At 46.0% G+C, this 16,925-nt stretch overlaps 1 protein-coding gene across 7 annotated transcripts in view; it reads left to right on the top strand.

The window, feature by feature from the left end:
* The first annotated feature begins 14,460 nt into the window (after positions 1-14,460).
* The window catches only part of grb10 (growth factor receptor bound protein 10), a 194,168-nt gene continuing 191,703 nt past the window's right edge, over positions 14,461-16,925 (top strand). For 3 of the 7 annotated variants that reach the window (XM_033049966.1, XM_033049940.1, XM_033049930.1), the window contains exon 1: positions 14,661-15,216. The gene's annotated coding sequence lies outside the window, so the exon portion shown is untranslated. Of the gene's footprint in view, positions 14,602-14,660; positions 15,217-16,925 lie in introns of those variants that run through there. The other 4 variants (XM_033049957.1, XM_033049921.1, XM_033049975.1 and 1 more) reach the window with 2 other exon arrangements.

The raw sequence follows: 16,925 nt of genomic DNA, 5'->3' as shown, positions 1-16,925 counted from the left end.
TTTTTTGTCTCGTTTGTATGTAGTTTTTTTTTTTTTTTTAAACTGGGTTTGCATGTGGGGGGCGGGGGGTGGGGAAACTTTTTTAAATATTTCGCCTGCACGGAGAACCCAACCTTTTCTGTCGGGTCTCCGTTGTCGTTGGGGCCGAGCACCGTGGACAACTATACCGGAACGACCTGGGACTCCAGTCGCGGAGCTGCGGACTTACCCACCATCGTGGAGCTGGCTGAGTTCGGAGCGGGAGGAACGATGGTGGCGCGCTGCTGCGACCCGACCCAGGAGATTCGGAGGCTCCAGCCGCAGGTCTGGTAGACAGTAACACCGGGAGCCCGCGGGTCCCTGCTGGGAGACCACTTTTCGGGGCTTCTGCAACGGCAACATCTCCCGCCCGAGTTGCGGGGTTGAGGATGACCTGGAGCGGGGGCTTACATCATCGCCCGGCACGGCTTTAAATGGCCGCGGGACTTGTTAGCGCACGCCGGGGGCTCCAATACCAAGACCCGGAGCGCGGCCTTGCATCACCCGGTGCGGCTTTATAATTGCCGCGGGACTTATTTACCATCGCCCGCCGGGGGCTTTGACTCTGACATCGGGAGGAGAACGAGGAGTGCAGGGGAGAGATAAGACTTTGCCTTCCATCACAGTGAGGAGGAGATTCACTGTGATGGATGTTCGTGTAAATTGTGTTGTGTCTTGGTTCTTCTTGTTTGTATGACTGCAGAAACCAAATTTTGTTTGAACCTCTGGGTTCAAATGACAACAAATAAATTGTATTGTATTGTAATTCTACCATCTACAAGACATAAGTTAGGAGAGCACTGGATTACTTTCCACTTGTTTGGATGAGTCCAGTTCCAACAGGACTCGGTTCAACACAAGGGGAAAGTGGTTTGTTTAATGTCCACCCTAAGCTTTCACTCGGTTAACTCACTGGCACAAGCATAGACCACTTACAAAATACACTTCGGCAACTTGGCAAAGCTTCAACCCCCCCACCACCTGTAACTTTAACCATGTAGTGTGATTAGAACAGGCGGCACTCGGGCACATCACTACCTGCATATTCCCCTCCAAGGCACATACGGTCTCATCAAATAAATGGCCGTTCCTTCATTGTCATTGGCTGGAATTCGATGTGTAACACACTTTGAGATAAAATGTATTAATATCAGCTCAAATTCATAGGTCAAGGTGAGAGCAAGTTCCCTGAGTAGCATGATTGTCCTTGACCAGATGTTGCATTTAATAGATTCAGGTCAAATGAGGTGTAAATTTTGCAGTGGTTGGAATCATACTGACACAAGGAAGTAATTTATCTCAGCGCTAGAACATTTTTAGAAGATTTCTCAGCCGTTTGTGGATCCATGTTGAAGTAGAAATAGAACATAGGAATATGCCCCTGGCTGTGCGAGCCAAACATAATAATCCAAGCCGCACATGGTCAATAATCCTACTTTCTTCTGCCTGTTTATGTGCCTATCTTAATGCCTCTACTTCCACCACTTAAGTGCAAGGTTGTTGCATTTTGAGAAGCCAAACCAGTACAGGATTTTCACAGTGAATTGTTGGGATCTGCAGAATGTTGTAGAGCAGAGGGATCAGGGAGCAATAAACAATAGGCGCAGAAGTAGGCCATTCGGCCCTTCGAGCCAGCATCACCATTCAATGTGATCATAGCTGATCATCCCCAATCAGTACCCCGTTCCGGCCTTCTCCCCATATCCCCTGACTCCGCGATCTTTAAGAGCCCTATCAAGCTCTCACTTGAAAGGATCCAGAGAACCGGCCTCCACCGCCCTCTGACGCAGAATTCCAGACTCACAACTCTCTGTGTGAAAAAGTGTTTCCTCGTCTGCGTTCTAAATTGCTTACCCCTTATGGCCCTGTCCCACGGTACGAGTTCATTACAAGAGCTCTCCCGAGTTAAAAAAAAATCAAACTCGTGGTAAGCACGGAGAATGAACATAGCGGGTACGTCGGAGCTCGGGGACGTCTCTTAGCGGCTCGTAACGCTAACAGCAGGTACTCGGGAAGACTCGCTAACGGCAGGTAAGCACAGGAAGACTCGTGAAGATTTTTCAACATGTTGAAAAATGTCCACGAGAGCCCCGAGTACCGACGAGCGGCTATTACCGTAAATCTCCAAGTTCGAATCAGGGCAAACTCGGGAGAGCTCTTGAATTAACTCGTACCGTGGGACAGGGCCATTATTCTTAAACTGTGGCCCCTGGTTCTGGACTCCCCCAACATCGGGAACATATTTCCTGCCTCTAGCGTATCCAAACCTTTAATAATCTTATATGTTCCAATAAGGTTCCCTCTCATGAGGGGGCGCCGTCCTGTGTGGTATGGCTGCCCAGCCTGCAGCTGTCCGTTTTTTCTCTCTTTTTTAAATTTTTAGTTAGTTGAGTTTTTTGTTCTGGATTTCTAGCCTTTTTTATGTGGGGGTGGGGGGGGGGGGGAAGGGGGAAACTGCTTTCTAGGGTTCCCTACCTGATCGGAGAGGCAGCTTTTCTCCGGGCTGCACCGTCGACCCATCCTCACGGCCTACCAGCGGGCCTGGAGCGGCGTTTCCTGTCGGGGACCGGCCAGAACCTCGGCTTCGGAGGCGGCACAGCGCTGGAGCGCTATCGCGGAGCGGGCGTTGCCTTGCCCGGGTCGCCGCGCTGGAGTTCCGGTGAGCTGAGACCGCCGATGAAACATCGCGGAGCTGTAGGACTGTGGAGCGGCCAGCCGCGGGCGGCGGCGCTGAACTTTAACATCGGGAGCCTGGGATCTCTCGGCGAGATCACCAGTTGTGGAGCTCCATCCGGCGCGGCCTTGTTGGCTTTGGAAGCCACGGCCTCCAGTAAGGAAGCGGCCGTTCCAGGTATAGCAAGCCGCTGTGAGGATTCTCCCGACGCCGGAGCACCATCACCCGGCGAGAACGGCCTGGAACATCGGGCCTCCGTAGAGGCAACTGTGGAGGCCTCAATAGGCTTGACTATGGGTGAACTGGGGATGGGACTGGACTTTGTGCCTTCCCTCATAATGGGAACCATTGTGGGGGGATGTTTTTATGTTTACATTTCTTTATTACTGTTATGTCTGTATTCTTTCTTTATGTGCTGCATGGCAAGAAGCATTTCACTACACCTAGGTGTATGTGACCAATAAAATAACCTTTGAACCTCATCCTTCTAAACTCCAGAGTATATAAGCCCAACCGCTCCATTCTCTCAGCATATGACAGTCCCGCCATCCCGGGAATTAACCTTGTAAACCTACGCTGCACTCCCTCAATAGCAAGAATGTCTTTCCTCAAATTAGGGGACCAAACTGCACACAATACTCCAGGTGTGGTCTCACTAGGGCCCTATACAACTGCGGAAGGACCTCTTTGCTTCTATACTCAACTCCTCTTGTAATGAAGGCCAACATGCCATTCACCTACTTCACTGCCTGCTGTACCTGCTTGCTACTTTAATTGACTGATCGCCAGATCCCGTTGTACTTCCCCTTTTCCCAACTTGACACCACAGGGCTGCCAACATTGGGTGAGAGTTGGGAGTGAGAGATTGCGAGAGACCAAGCCCAAGGGAGCGTAGCGACCGGGGGGGGGGGGAAGGGGTGGAGAATGGTGTTCCCCATCCCATTGGTACGGAGCTTTTGCATTTTTCCAGTTTGAAATTGTGCAATATGGTGCATACTGTAGTCTTTTAACTTACACTTGAATGCAATATATATGCTTTAAATTGCATTAGCTATGAATAAGGTTAGACTAAATTACATTCCTAATTACATTCCGCAGTAGAGCCCAGGCTCTGATCAACACATGCAGCACGTGAATGATCTTAGTATATTCATGTATGGAAATCAGATTATAATCAAACACTTGGCCCATGTTGACCAATCTGGGTCTCACTGCACACCTGGTACTACTCCTGACCCTGACTCCAGTTGCATACCTTCTCTCATTCCTGACCCTGAGTCCAGCCTTACACTTGGCCCCCTATTCTACCCTGATCATAGCTGCTTACATGCTTAGGTTCCCAGTGCTGAACACTCCCCTGGTCCCAGCTTTGACTGCACACCTAGTACTATTCCAGACCTTGACTCTGGATGCACACTTGACCTTGCTTCTAGCCCCTCTGCACTGACAATATATCTGGCCCACACATAAAGCCCCATATCTGACCCCTTTGACTTAACCTATTATGCTCAAGTTCACAGGTGCTTATCTAATGCGGTAATCTTTTATGGGGCACTGCACAGACCAAATTATGTATAACAACATTTGCTACACCCATTGGCTTCCTTGTTATCTAACATGCTAGTTACTTTGTCAAAGAAGTCATCAATTGGTTGAACACAATTTCTCATCCATAAAATGATACTCACTCAGCTGTAAAAGTATTCTGTTACCATTTATTTCATTTTCCTCACAAACTGTCCATTAGGGATGCCGCATTGACGGCAGTCTTTTCAGTCTTTTAAAAATTTTTTTAGTTAGTTTAAAGTCTGTTTGTGGGGGAAACTTTAACTTTCTATGTGGGGGAGGGGGGCAGGGTAAGGGGGAGACTGTTTCCCAGTCGCTTCCTGGCGGGGACGCGACTATTTCTCCGAGTCGCGTCCTCGCCCCCTCCTCGCGGCCTACCACCTGGATCGGAGAGGCCTTTCCTGCCGGGAACCGGGAACCAGACCAAACTGTCCACTAGGGGCGCCGCATTGATGGCAGCCTCTGCCTACAGCCTGTTTGTCTTTTCAGTCTTTTAAAAAAAAATTTAGTTAGTTTAAAGTGTGTTTGTGGGGGAAACTTTAATTTTCTATGTGGGGGAGGGGGGCAGGGTAAGGGGGAGACTGTTTCCCAGTCGCTTCCTGGCGGGGACGCGACTATTTCTCCAAGTCACGTCCTCGCCCCCCTCCTCGCGGCCTACCACCTGGATCGGAGAGGCCTTTCCTCCCGGGGACCGGGAACCAGACCAGAGCTGCAACAGCGGCAGCGCAGCGCTGAATTTACCGCGGAGCGGGCGATGGCTACATGGATCGCCGTTTGGGGCTCCGGAGCGTTGGGCCGCTGCTCCAACATCGTGGAGCTGCGGCTTGGGGGAGCTTCCAACGCGGGCAACGCTGACCGGCATCGCGGAGTCCTGGGGCACTTTGCCGAGGTTGCATCTGTGCCCAGCGTTGCATCTCTGCCCAGCGCGGCCTTCGGACTTTGGGAGCCGCGAACTCCAGTGGGAGGTGGCCGACTCTGATGTCCCCCAGCCCCTACATCGGACTTACATCACCCCGGCAAGCGGGCCTGAACATCGGGCCGCCCGTAGCGGCGACTGCGAAGGGCTCGGGGTGGCCCCAACCACGTGTGAACATTGGGGAACATTAGAGGAAGATGACTGACTTTGGTGCCTTCCCTCACAGTGGGAAACTTTGATTCTGCTGTGTGGGGATGTTTTTATGTTGAACTCTATCGTGTGTTGTGTTCTTTCTTTTTATTGTATGGCTGTATGGTAATCACATTTCACTGTGCCATCTGGCACATGTGACAAATAAATGTATCTTGTATCTTGAAGTCATTTTCACCCCCAATATTTTCAGTATTTTGCTGTCTTCCTCTCAGCTGGGACTTTTCCGAAATGCAAAGTCCAATAACTATATATTTAAGCAACATTATTCAATTAAATGTGATCTTGAGAGTACATAATATTTTCTGTGGTATTCATAACACAATGATAAAAAGATCTGATTGATATCCAAGTGAAGTTTAGATGGCATCACGAAAGTAAAATCTCCGGAATGGATGATATTATGTGGTTGGTTGGGGTCAGTATCAGCACAATTACTATATTAAACTTTGAATTTTCAGATGTCCTGGTTCAAGCTAAAACTAAAGACAAATAATAATCTCCTCACACATTCCCCTGCAAGTATCTCTGTCACTCTTAAAATATGCCCCTTCTTTGAACTAGCTCTTAAATATCGCATCTGAATCAGTTTCCATCTGATTACACTCCTTGAGGATGTTCATCTACGTGTTCAATTAATAAAACAACAAGATTGGGGACATTTCTATTGAACCTGTCAAAGGAATTTGGTTGGGGAGGGGGTTTAGAAATAGTCAGTGAGGTAAACAAACATAATAGTTGAGTGGCAAATTACAATAGTGCCACCTTCCCAATATTTAACTGAAGGAAATAATGGGTTATCAGGGCTGTATGTTGCGACAGACAGCCTGACACCTTGCATGTCATTTTAATATTACACTTATCCCATCCCCCTGGATATTCCGGATTAATAAATTAAGGTTATGTCAACTAATTACAAATCAGGCAAATTACAAATCAATAGCATTAGCAACTCCGAAACATGAAGCGCTGAGCATTGGGATCCAGACATCACGGACAACTGGCACGTGTTCTCCGTCTGAGCCAGGGGCCGCGGAGCGTTTTTGAAAGTGGTGGGGGGGGGGGGGGGCTGCGCGATCACTGATCGTTGGCCTTGGGGGTACCCAGTGAGGGTGTGGAGCAACTGAGTGGGGAGAGGGTGTGGAAGGGGGGTGTCCCCCCTCCCAGGGTAGGGACTTTTTGAAATTTGATGTATTAAAATCATGTTTTAGTGCATTGGAGAAGTATGATTTCAATGCTTTTTGTATGAAGTATTTTTAAGAGGTAACTTTTTAAGGGGTAACTTTTTCCACACAAAGGGTGGTGGGTGTATGGAACAAGCTGCCAGAGGACGTATTTGAGGCAGGGACCATCGCAACATTTAAGAAACAGTTAGACTGATACATGGATAGGACAGGTTTGGAGGTATGGACCAAAAGCAGGTAGCGTAGCTGGGACATGTTGGCCGGTGTGGGCAAGTTGCGCCGAAGGGCCTGTTTTCACACTGTGTCACTCTATGACTACATTATACCTCCACCATGCATGAATGCTTCAAAATCAAGTGATCGAGTTTTATTGCCATGTACTCAAGCATAGAAACATAGAACAAAGGTGCAGTAATAGGCCATTCGGCCCTTAGAGCCAGCACTGCCTTCAATATGCTCATGGCTATTCATTTAAAATCTTTCCTGGATTTTTCCCCATATCCCTTGATTTCATTAGCCCCAAGAACTAAATGTAACTTTCTCTTGAAAACATCATGTGAATTGGCCTGCACTGCCTTCTGTGGCAGAGAATTCCACAGATTCACAACTCTCTGTATGAAGAAAGTTTGTCCTCATCTCAGTCCTAACTGGCCTACCCTTTACTCTTAAACTGTGACCCCTGGTTCTGAACTCCCCCAACATCGGGAACATTTTTCCTGCAGTTACAGCAAGTGAAAATATAGCAGGCAAGCAGGATGCTTTCTGCAATCACTCCCATTTGAAGTCCACTGTCTTCCACCGTTTCTATGCAGTGCTTGGTACATACTTCCAGCAGCCATTCGTTGTCCTCCACGATACACCGAGCCGCAGCCTGATCCATGCCGGTCACCTGGGCGAATTTGCCACAGAGACTCTCACGGCAGCGGCGCAACGCTTCCGACGCCCCGGGACTCTTGCACTGAGACTACTCCATGGCCGGAGCTGCAGTGAGCGACGCCAGCCCAGCAAACACTCGCCAGCCCCGCTCCCCGTCCGCATCTGTCCCCGCCGCTGCTTCTGCTTCCAACACCCGTGGCCCATGCAGTTGATATGAGTTTTGACGTTTTCGTTGATCACAGAATTTCTCACGACAGAGCGTGAGAAATTTGTGATCAGCGTGAGAATTTGGCTAATTGCGTGATTCTCACGCTCAATGCATGAGAGTTGGCAGCCCTGCCTCTTTATCCCCCTCTCTCTCTCCCCCTCACTCTCCTTTCTCTGTTCTCACCTCTCTGTCCTCCATTCTCTCTCCCCCTCTTTCTCTCCTCTCTCTCCCTCCCACTCCCTCTTCTGCTCTCTCTCCTCTCACCCCTCTCTCCCATCCCCCTCTCTCTCCTCTCTCCCCATCTCTCTCCTCTCACCCCCTCTCTCATCGACTTTTGTATCACTAACTTTTGTATCATCAGCAAACTTGCTAATCTTGCCTTGTATGTTCTCATCCAAATCATTGATGTAGATGACAAACAGTAACGGGCCCAGCACTGAATCCCGTGGCACACCACGAGTTACAGGCCTCCATTCTGAGAAGCAACCCACCACCATCACCCTCTGCTTCCTTCCATGGAGCCAATTTGCTATCCATTCAGCTTCTCTCCTTGGATCCCGTGATATCTAACCTTCCAGAGCAGCCTACCATGCGGCACCTTGTCGAACGCCGTACTAAAGTTCATGTACACAACATCTACAGCTCTGCCTTTATCAACCTTCTTGCTCACGTCCAAAAAATCAATCAGATTTGTGAGACACGACCTCCCACGTACAAAACCATGCAGACTGTCCCTAATCAGCCCTTTCCCATATCCCTCAGAATACTCTCCAGTAACTTACCAACTACAGATGTTAAACTCATCGTCCTATAGTTCCCAGCATTTTCCCTGCAGCCCTTCTTGAAAAGAGGCACAACATTTGCCACCCTCCAATCCTCTGGTACCTCTCCTGTAATTAAGGACTCATAAATTTCAACCAGGGCTCCCGCAATGCTTCAGGCCACTTTTTGCTAATCCAATATTTGCAGTTTTCTTTTTGTTTTCACTTACTTTTTAATTTACTAGTACTTTTCCAGGAATGTCAACCTTGAAGAAACTCTCACTTTTTGATGAAGTGTCGTTGACTCTAACTCTTTCCATATATGTTACCTAACCTGCTGAGTGAACTCAGCATTTTCTGTTTTATTTTTCGAATTTCCAGCTGCTACAGACTTTTAATATTTAGCTTTTTAGAGCTTATCTATTTCATATGAAAATGTTGAATATATAACTCAAAATAATTATTCAGTCTTTCAATTATACAATAATAACTCCAGACTAAAGATTAGATTAAAAAATACAATGGTCAACAGTTGCTCGGTAAGTCTGTCAGGCCGAACTTGCCTTATTACCTTGAAATAATTGAAAATTGCTCTTGTATGGATCTATGGTAAATGGACAATTTGACTGACAGATTATTTAACATGATTACCCCTTCTGCATTCAAATATGAGATGCATCAAGGATCATTGAAGTGTAGTGATGATATACATTAGTGTGATGCATGGATTACTTTTATTGGCATTAGAGATAGATACATTCTTGATTAGTGCAGGTGTCTGAGGTTATGGGGAGAAGGCAGGAGAATGGGGTTAGGAGAGATAGATCAGCCACGATTGAATGGTGGAGTAGACTTGATAGGCCTAATGGCCTAATTCTACTCCTATTCTTTATGACCGTATGATTTTAAGATGAGTTTAATTTCAAACATGTTGTTATTGCTACTTTTTACCACAATAAATAAAGTTAAAGTAAGCAGTGTGATGATAATGAGTCTCAAGGTTGTTACACAACTTGAATGAATTTCTTAGAATGAAACCAACAAGGATCAACTTACATCATGAATGTTTTTGGAATAGATTTGCTTTACCCAATATCCCTATTTCATCATTTATATACAACTACAAATCAGCTCTACTGAGAATCTAGTTCAGAACAAAAAAACAGAATTGTTTCAACCATGATTAATGGTTCAATCTAATGTAGCTGGATGATGCAAGTCAATGTAACCATACATATTGTTATCTATATGCGGAAATAATTTGTTTGTAATTCTGCCAATTACATTTTATTTTCTTGTGCAATTTACAGAAGACATTGCAAAATGCTGGAAAATCTTAGTGGGTCAGACTGTCGAGCAAGAAATGGGTAATATTTCAGATCGATGAACTTTCAATGGAAATGGGAAGACTAAGATAAAATAATTTCCCGATGCAGAGAAATTAGAGACAAAAGAATGAATAGGAAAGTCGGTGATAACTGAAGGTAGGAGAGATTTACCAAGAAAGGGGTTGCAGTTTAGGTTTAAAAATGGAGGAAATAAAACAAGCAAGGCAACAAAAAAAATTAACATGGAGTAATTATAAATACAAAATAATTATCTGAAATTGCTATAGGAAGGTAGAATAAAATAAATCAAATAAAAATGCCAAACAGAATGGTTATCAGAAATCATTGCAACCAGAAGCTATAATAAGTCCAGTCAGAAGATAAAATACTGGTTTTGAGCATGCTTTGAACTTGATAGAAATAGAGACAAGTAAAGCATAGGAAAGGAAGGTAGGATTGAGGCCGAGAATTAAAATGATACATAACTCTCATGCTTTCAGACTGAATAGAAGTGTTTCACAAAGCAGGAAGCCAATCGGTAATTGGCCCTTACAATGTACAGAATCTTTTATCATGGGCAACAAATACAACATACAAAACTGTGTGTTCATGTGAATGCGAGGATAAGTCAACAATAAGGTGTTGCATTTTGAGCAGTTGTATGGGAATGTGTCATGAAAACATAAAGCATATTGGTGGGGATGGCAGAGTGAACCACAACAGCTGCATGGGAGCCATTCACTTTTGAATGCTGAAATTCATCGGCGGTCACTCGAAACAAATATGACTGTCCTCTCATGGAGGACGCCTGTGCGTGAATTTGTTTAACGTGGGGAGACTGGTGTACAGACAGCCACCACACGGTCCTTGACAGTTCTGGGTCAGAATCCAGTGGCATGGAATCCAAGACGACCAGGGACCCCTTTCTGCTGCAGCCTTCATCCGCCTTCCCAGCCGTTGTGACGCTCCACTAAAGTCAACCATCATCCCCCGCCTGTTCCACCGTTGAGGTCTTGGTTGGATTGCTCTTTCTTAAAGACCTCCCCCTCGATCTTATCACCATAGGGGACCCTACCAGGAGCATAGCTCCAGACGACATTCCTCTCAGGATCTCAGGACCACACAAGCTTCTCCACTACGACAAGGTGACAATCCACAGAGAAGAATGTTGAAATTAGCAGGGCAGAATTGACATGAATTAAATGAAGAAGGGTTGTAGTCAAAGTAGCTGTAAGAATTGCATGTTATTCTTGCAGTGTATACTTGCCTCTTACCTATTCCCATAAATTGAGATAATGTAGTCGGGGAAGGGAAGAGACGTTGAAAAAATCTCAAATGATTGCAAGACTATGGTGAAGCTATATTTTTAAATGAGGTTAGCAATAGAACTATATAGCAGAAGATCCAGCAATCTTTCTTCTCATCTCACCCTCTTATTGAAAACTACCATCAACTCATTAAAAATATATTAGATAAAGCATAATTTGAACTTAAAATGGATCTACGATTACTTTCCTCTTCCTATTTATTGTCCCTTGAAAATAAAGTGGAGGACTTAAGAGCAAGGCTGCTTTACCAAAGAGAGGTGAGGGAATGCTCTGTGTTCTGTTTCACAGAGACATGACTCACCCCTAGCTCCCCAGACTCAGCAGTCCAGCCTGAAGGTTTCTCCATCCATCGCATGGACCATACACTGGCATCTGGGAAAGGGAGGGGAGGGGGTGTCTGCCTCATGGTCAACTCCGCGTGGTGCTCAGACGTGGCAGTCATATCCAACTCCTGCTCTCCACACCTGGAACGCCTGGCTGTGAAATGCCGTCCCTTCTACCTACTGAGGGAATTCACCTCCATCATCCTGACTGCGGTCTATATCCCTCCCCAGGCAGATGTCCACCTGGCACTGGGGGGGGCTGCACGCCGTGGTCAACAAGCACCAGACGGCTTACCCCCAAGGCATTTACCACCATAGCTGGGGATTTCAACAAAGCCAACAGAAGAAATCGCTCCCTAACTTCGACCAACATGTCTCCTGCAGCACCAGAGTACCAAACACACCCGACCACTGCTACACGACCATCAAAGACGCCTATCGCTCCATTCCTCGCCCTCACTTCAGTAAATCCGACCATACTGCGGTGCTGCTTCTTCCTGCCTACAGTCAGCAATTGAAGAGCGCTCCCCCAGAGGTGTGGACTGTACCAAGCTGGTTGGGGGGGGGGGGGGGGGTGCGTGGGGCGTGCTGGTGGGGGAGGTGGGCAGAGGAACAACTCCAGGACTGTTTGGAGTCTGTAGACTGGGCAATGTTCAGGGACTCGGCAACAGACCTGAATGAATATGCCAGTCGTTACAAACTTCATAATGAAATGTGTGGAGGACTGCATCCCAACAAAAACCTTCAGTGTTTCCTAACCAGAAGCCTTGGATGGACCATGAGATCCGCATTCTTCTGAAGACCAGATCCCAGTCATTCAGGTCGGGAGATACAGAGGTCTACAAGAAGTCCAGATACGACCTTGGTAAGGCCATCAAAAAGGCCAAAAGGGACTTCTGCTCCAAGTTGGAGGATGAGACGGATGTTCGGCAACTTGCGGGGCTTGAATGCAATCACCTACTACAAGGCGAAATCAGGAGGCAGCTCAAATGTCAGCGAAGCATCACTCCCTGACGAGCTCAATGCATTTTCCGCACGCTTTGATAGGGAGAACACTGATGTGCCTTCCCGAGCCCCCATTCGCCGTGATGGTATTTTGGGCACAGTCACACAGGTTAACATCAGAAGATCCTTCAGTGAGGTGAACCCTCGGAAAGCGTCTGGACCTGATGGTATACCCGGTCGTGTTTTAAAAACCTGTGCGGACCGACTGGCTTGAGTTTTTACAGACATTTTCAACCCCTCACTTCTGAGGTCTGAGGTTCCCACCTGCTTTAAAAGGGCATCAATCATAGCAGGGCCCAAGAAGAGCAAGGTGACGTGCCTCAATGACTATCGACCAGTGGCACTCACGTCTGTGGTGATGGAGTGCTTTGAGAGGTTGATCATGGTGCATATCAAGAAGATGATAGCTGAATGAAAGCAAAATGAAACATTTTTATGCACATTTTTCAATTGTTTATATTGCATTAAATAGTGATATTATATATTATTTAGAATAATTTATCAGTCTCAACCCATCAAAACCACTTTCTTTGGAGAATTTGAAAATTAAAGGTTTCAGTTGATGCACTGCATTTGTTTTCATTAGTAAAAAATGCATTATAGCTCAGATTTCTTTGGAGAACATAAGTGAAGGTTTTTGGCCCAACTATTATAACTACTTGTGCACTGCTGAATTCTTCTTCTTCTTTGAACACCATTTCCTTGAACACTTCCAATTTGCTTTAAATAGTAGGACCGAGAGTTACTATTAATGGAACTGCTTTCACAATAGTGTTCCATTTCCTTCTGTACAAAAGGTTTTGGAAGAATTTTACAAATAGTAACGAGTGCATTATTCTTATTGCCAACCAACAAGAGCAAGACATGTTATATGTGAGAATGAAACGCGTGGTCCCTCGCGTTTGTAGACGGAGCAATGAAGTTGTGGAATATACATGATCTGGTTGAAGCATATGAGCAGTAATGGGTCGATTAAAATATTCGAGCCCGAACAGAAACTTTGCTCCAGAATTACACAGGGAGAACTTGAGGGGCTGGGTAAATCTGCGCTCCTCCTAGCTTACTGACTTTGTTGCACCGTAGCAATGATGGTCGTCCCGAGTGCGAGCTGGGCGAAAGGACGCCTCTGGGTGATGCCATGTGCATGCACAAGTCAACCGTAAATTTGCAGTGGACAGGCAAAGTATGGAATAAAATAAACTGCAACCTTTGAGCAGTCAAAATATCAACACAATAAAAGCGCAGGGCGTGAGAATTAGTGCCCATCGCCTCTGCGCGATCGGACAGCAAAATGTACACTGCACCGGCGGCCGCAAGCATTGAAGGAGGTAAGTCAAACAAGTCAAACAGCTGACGCCTTGGAAACCACATGCACGCATTCTCCCCGAATTGCACAATCTCACCGCTGGCATTGCACAAGGCGAGAAGGAAACAGCCTTCAGTTTCAGCTCTCGGACGCAAGTGGCTCCGACTTTGCAATTTCCCACGCGTGTCGTAAACAAAAATCCAGTCACTCGGTTCCTTCGCCATCTGTGCCAAGGAGCGGTACAGAAGTAAACGTTTTTTTTTGATGGGGAGAGAATGGGCTGTGGAATGATGAAATTAAAATACTTTGTTCCGCCAGTTGCTCACCGTCGGACTCCACCCTCACTCACCGTTCCTCACTCACCGTTCCTCACTCACCGTTCCTCACTCACCGTTCCTCACTCTCTCACCCCCTCCCTCCCTCCCTCCATCGCCCGATGGCCCGTCATTGTGCCCGCGTGGAGGCAACGGCGTCGCTCGAGCCAATGCTCGCGCACGCCGACGGTTATTCTATTGGAGCCGTGGGGCAACTTTGCCGCCTGGGCGCACGCGGGCGGGCGGTGGGAGCCAAAGATCTTATAGCGGATAAGATCTTTGGTGGGAGCTTGACTTGAGTTGAGCGAGTTCACGCGCAGAGGCGTTTGCTTTTTCTCTCTCGGGCGGCGAAAGAAGTTGGCTTTGGCTACGGGCGCGCGCACGCACGCACAGGCGAGGCCATTTCGTTTAAACTGGTTGCAGCGCGCACCCGCGCGCTAAGGAGGAGCTACCGGGTGAGAGTCGCGAGCCAGAGGGTGGGAGTGAGTGAGTGAGTCTGAGTGGGGTGTGGTTAGAGGCAGGCGGTCAGTTACCCAGGGCAGTGAACATACACACTCACACAAAAAAAAGTCTCAGAACCAGAAGTAAGTGTGCGTTTTGCTTTAACTTTACTTTCTTTCTCCTCCCCACCAACCCCTTCCCCAGCTTATCTTGAGTGGGCGAATATCTGTTAGTTTTATCGTGTGCTCTTGGGAGGGGAGGAGCAGTTGAAAAGTGTTTTGGTGCATTGTGAAATGTCCGGCTGTTTGGTGTGCAGCGTGTAAAGTGGTGGTCAAGGGTGTCTCGCAGTTTCTTTTTTTGGAAGTCCCCTCGGCACGTTGTGCGTTTTCAGTCAAGGGTCATAGCGACCGGTGCACGTCCACATCGCTTGACGGAGGTAGAGTCTGCGTCCAGTGCAGCTGAAAACCTGAGTTCAGCTTGGTTTAAAGTACCACGAGCGTGCCCCAGTACTATTATTTTTTAAAGTGAGCTTTTTGACTTCAGTGTCGCTTACATTACAATACACTCCACCACGGATGGACCCGGCATGCGAAAAGGAACAGGAAAAGCTGCTCTGGGATTTCTGAGTATTATGCTACTTCGTCGAAACTTTTTTTTGTAAACCATTTCTGAGATAACGCTTTTTTTTTATGCGTCACTACTTTATGATATTCGTTCATTGAAGCCTGACTGGGCCGCGAGGATCTGAAATAATACAGGTATCTCTTTAAATACAGTTTACAAACTGTGGGGCCGTGAAATAGACGAGGAGCAGGCTTGTTAACTGTTTTGATATGTGGAAAAGTAACTGTGCTACTAAGTTGTTACGTGTATGTTTCTCTGGTCACTTTAAATATAATGCTGGGCAAGCTTAGTGTTTTGAGTTGCGCATAACCGGAGAATGTTACAGCATTTCTCACCAAACGAAGAACCAACTCTATCCAAAAAATGTTAACGTCACTTCCACTTGGATACAGAACTGTGTTCGATATTTGGATTCTTGAACGAAGTCGAATTGCAGCTATTTAGAAATATTACTTTCATACAAAAGATTGTAATGTGTGGTTATAAAACGACGGCTTAATTACTGAATGGCGAAATTTTGACAAATGCTATGTTTAAAACTTCCCGATGAATGTGGGTACGATTATTGGAACATGAATATATTTGGGTAACTTGTCTGGAGAAATATCAAATTGATAAAACAGCATTTTAGCGGCCAATCCTATAAATCCGGGGAAAGTTTGTTTTGTTTTGGGGGTGGGGTATAAGCAAAGTGAAGGTTGGCAATGGCAGACAAGATTGTGGAACGATTGATTCAAGGTACTGAAGCCAAACCGTTTCACATGGGTGATTATGTAAAAAGTGCATATTTATTTATTTTGCCAAGAACGACATTTTTTAAACAAAAGCTTGTGTACACATTTACCTTTGGGAGGCTTTACTGAAAATTTGTAGGGAATTTTATAGTTTTGTAGTGAATAGTTTTGTTTTATTAATTCGAATAAATAATTGTCAACTGAGTAATTCAACCACTTAAAGTGAGGTCAACAATGCACTTTGGAGGCAGTAATCTACACTTCTGCACGCAGGTGTTGAGTGAAGATTTTGAGACTCATTAATCTATTGTTCACTGTTTTATCTTTCTTTTGTGATTTACCACCTGGCATGTAATTTTTATGCACTAAAATCCACAAATAAATGGATCTTTAGTAACTTGTCAGTTTCTTTGTTGAACTAAATTAAGGCGCATGTTGCAATCAAAAGCGCTTGAACAATTGGTTGGGAAATTGCTTCCTACATTAAAGAAGTTTTACATTGGAGTGGGTTCATGTTTCACACCATCTTCCACACAGACTTAACGGAGTGATGCAATAACCCAGAGGCTGAGGGGATAAAATATGACTGCAGATTGGCCTCTGATATTTACACCCTCCATTTCCTCAGAACTTGTATCACTGAATGTTAGAATATCTTAGAATAAAGTATATAGTATCTTAGAATAAAGCGGAGGCTCTTAGAATAAAGGGGAGGCCATTTAAGACTCAGATGAGAAAACACTTTTTCACCCAGAGAGTTGTGAATTTGTGGAAGGGCAGTGGAGGCCAAATCACTGGATGGATTTAAGAGAGAGTTAAATAGAGCTCTATGGGCTAGTGGAATCAAGGGATATGGGGAGAAAGCAGGCACGGGTTATTGATTGGGGACGATCAGCCATGATCACAATGAAAGGCGGTGCTTGCTCGAAAGGCTGAATGGCCTCCTCCTGCATGTATTTTCTATGTTTCCATGAGTGATCACCTTCTTCCCCCATCTCTTTCCCCTTAGTCCAACTCTGTCAACGGTCCCACTCTGTGAAGTCTGGTATTTGCTGTGCCATAATTTCATACTTTAAAATAAGCAATGTACCGACAACTTCCACTCATGA

Source organism: Amblyraja radiata, chromosome 2, assembly GCF_010909765.2.
Source record: "Amblyraja radiata isolate CabotCenter1 chromosome 2, sAmbRad1.1.pri, whole genome shotgun sequence".
In the NCBI taxonomy this organism is placed as follows: Eukaryota; Metazoa; Chordata; class Chondrichthyes; order Rajiformes; family Rajidae; genus Amblyraja; species Amblyraja radiata.
This window is presented reverse-complemented; position numbering and strand designations above follow the sequence as displayed.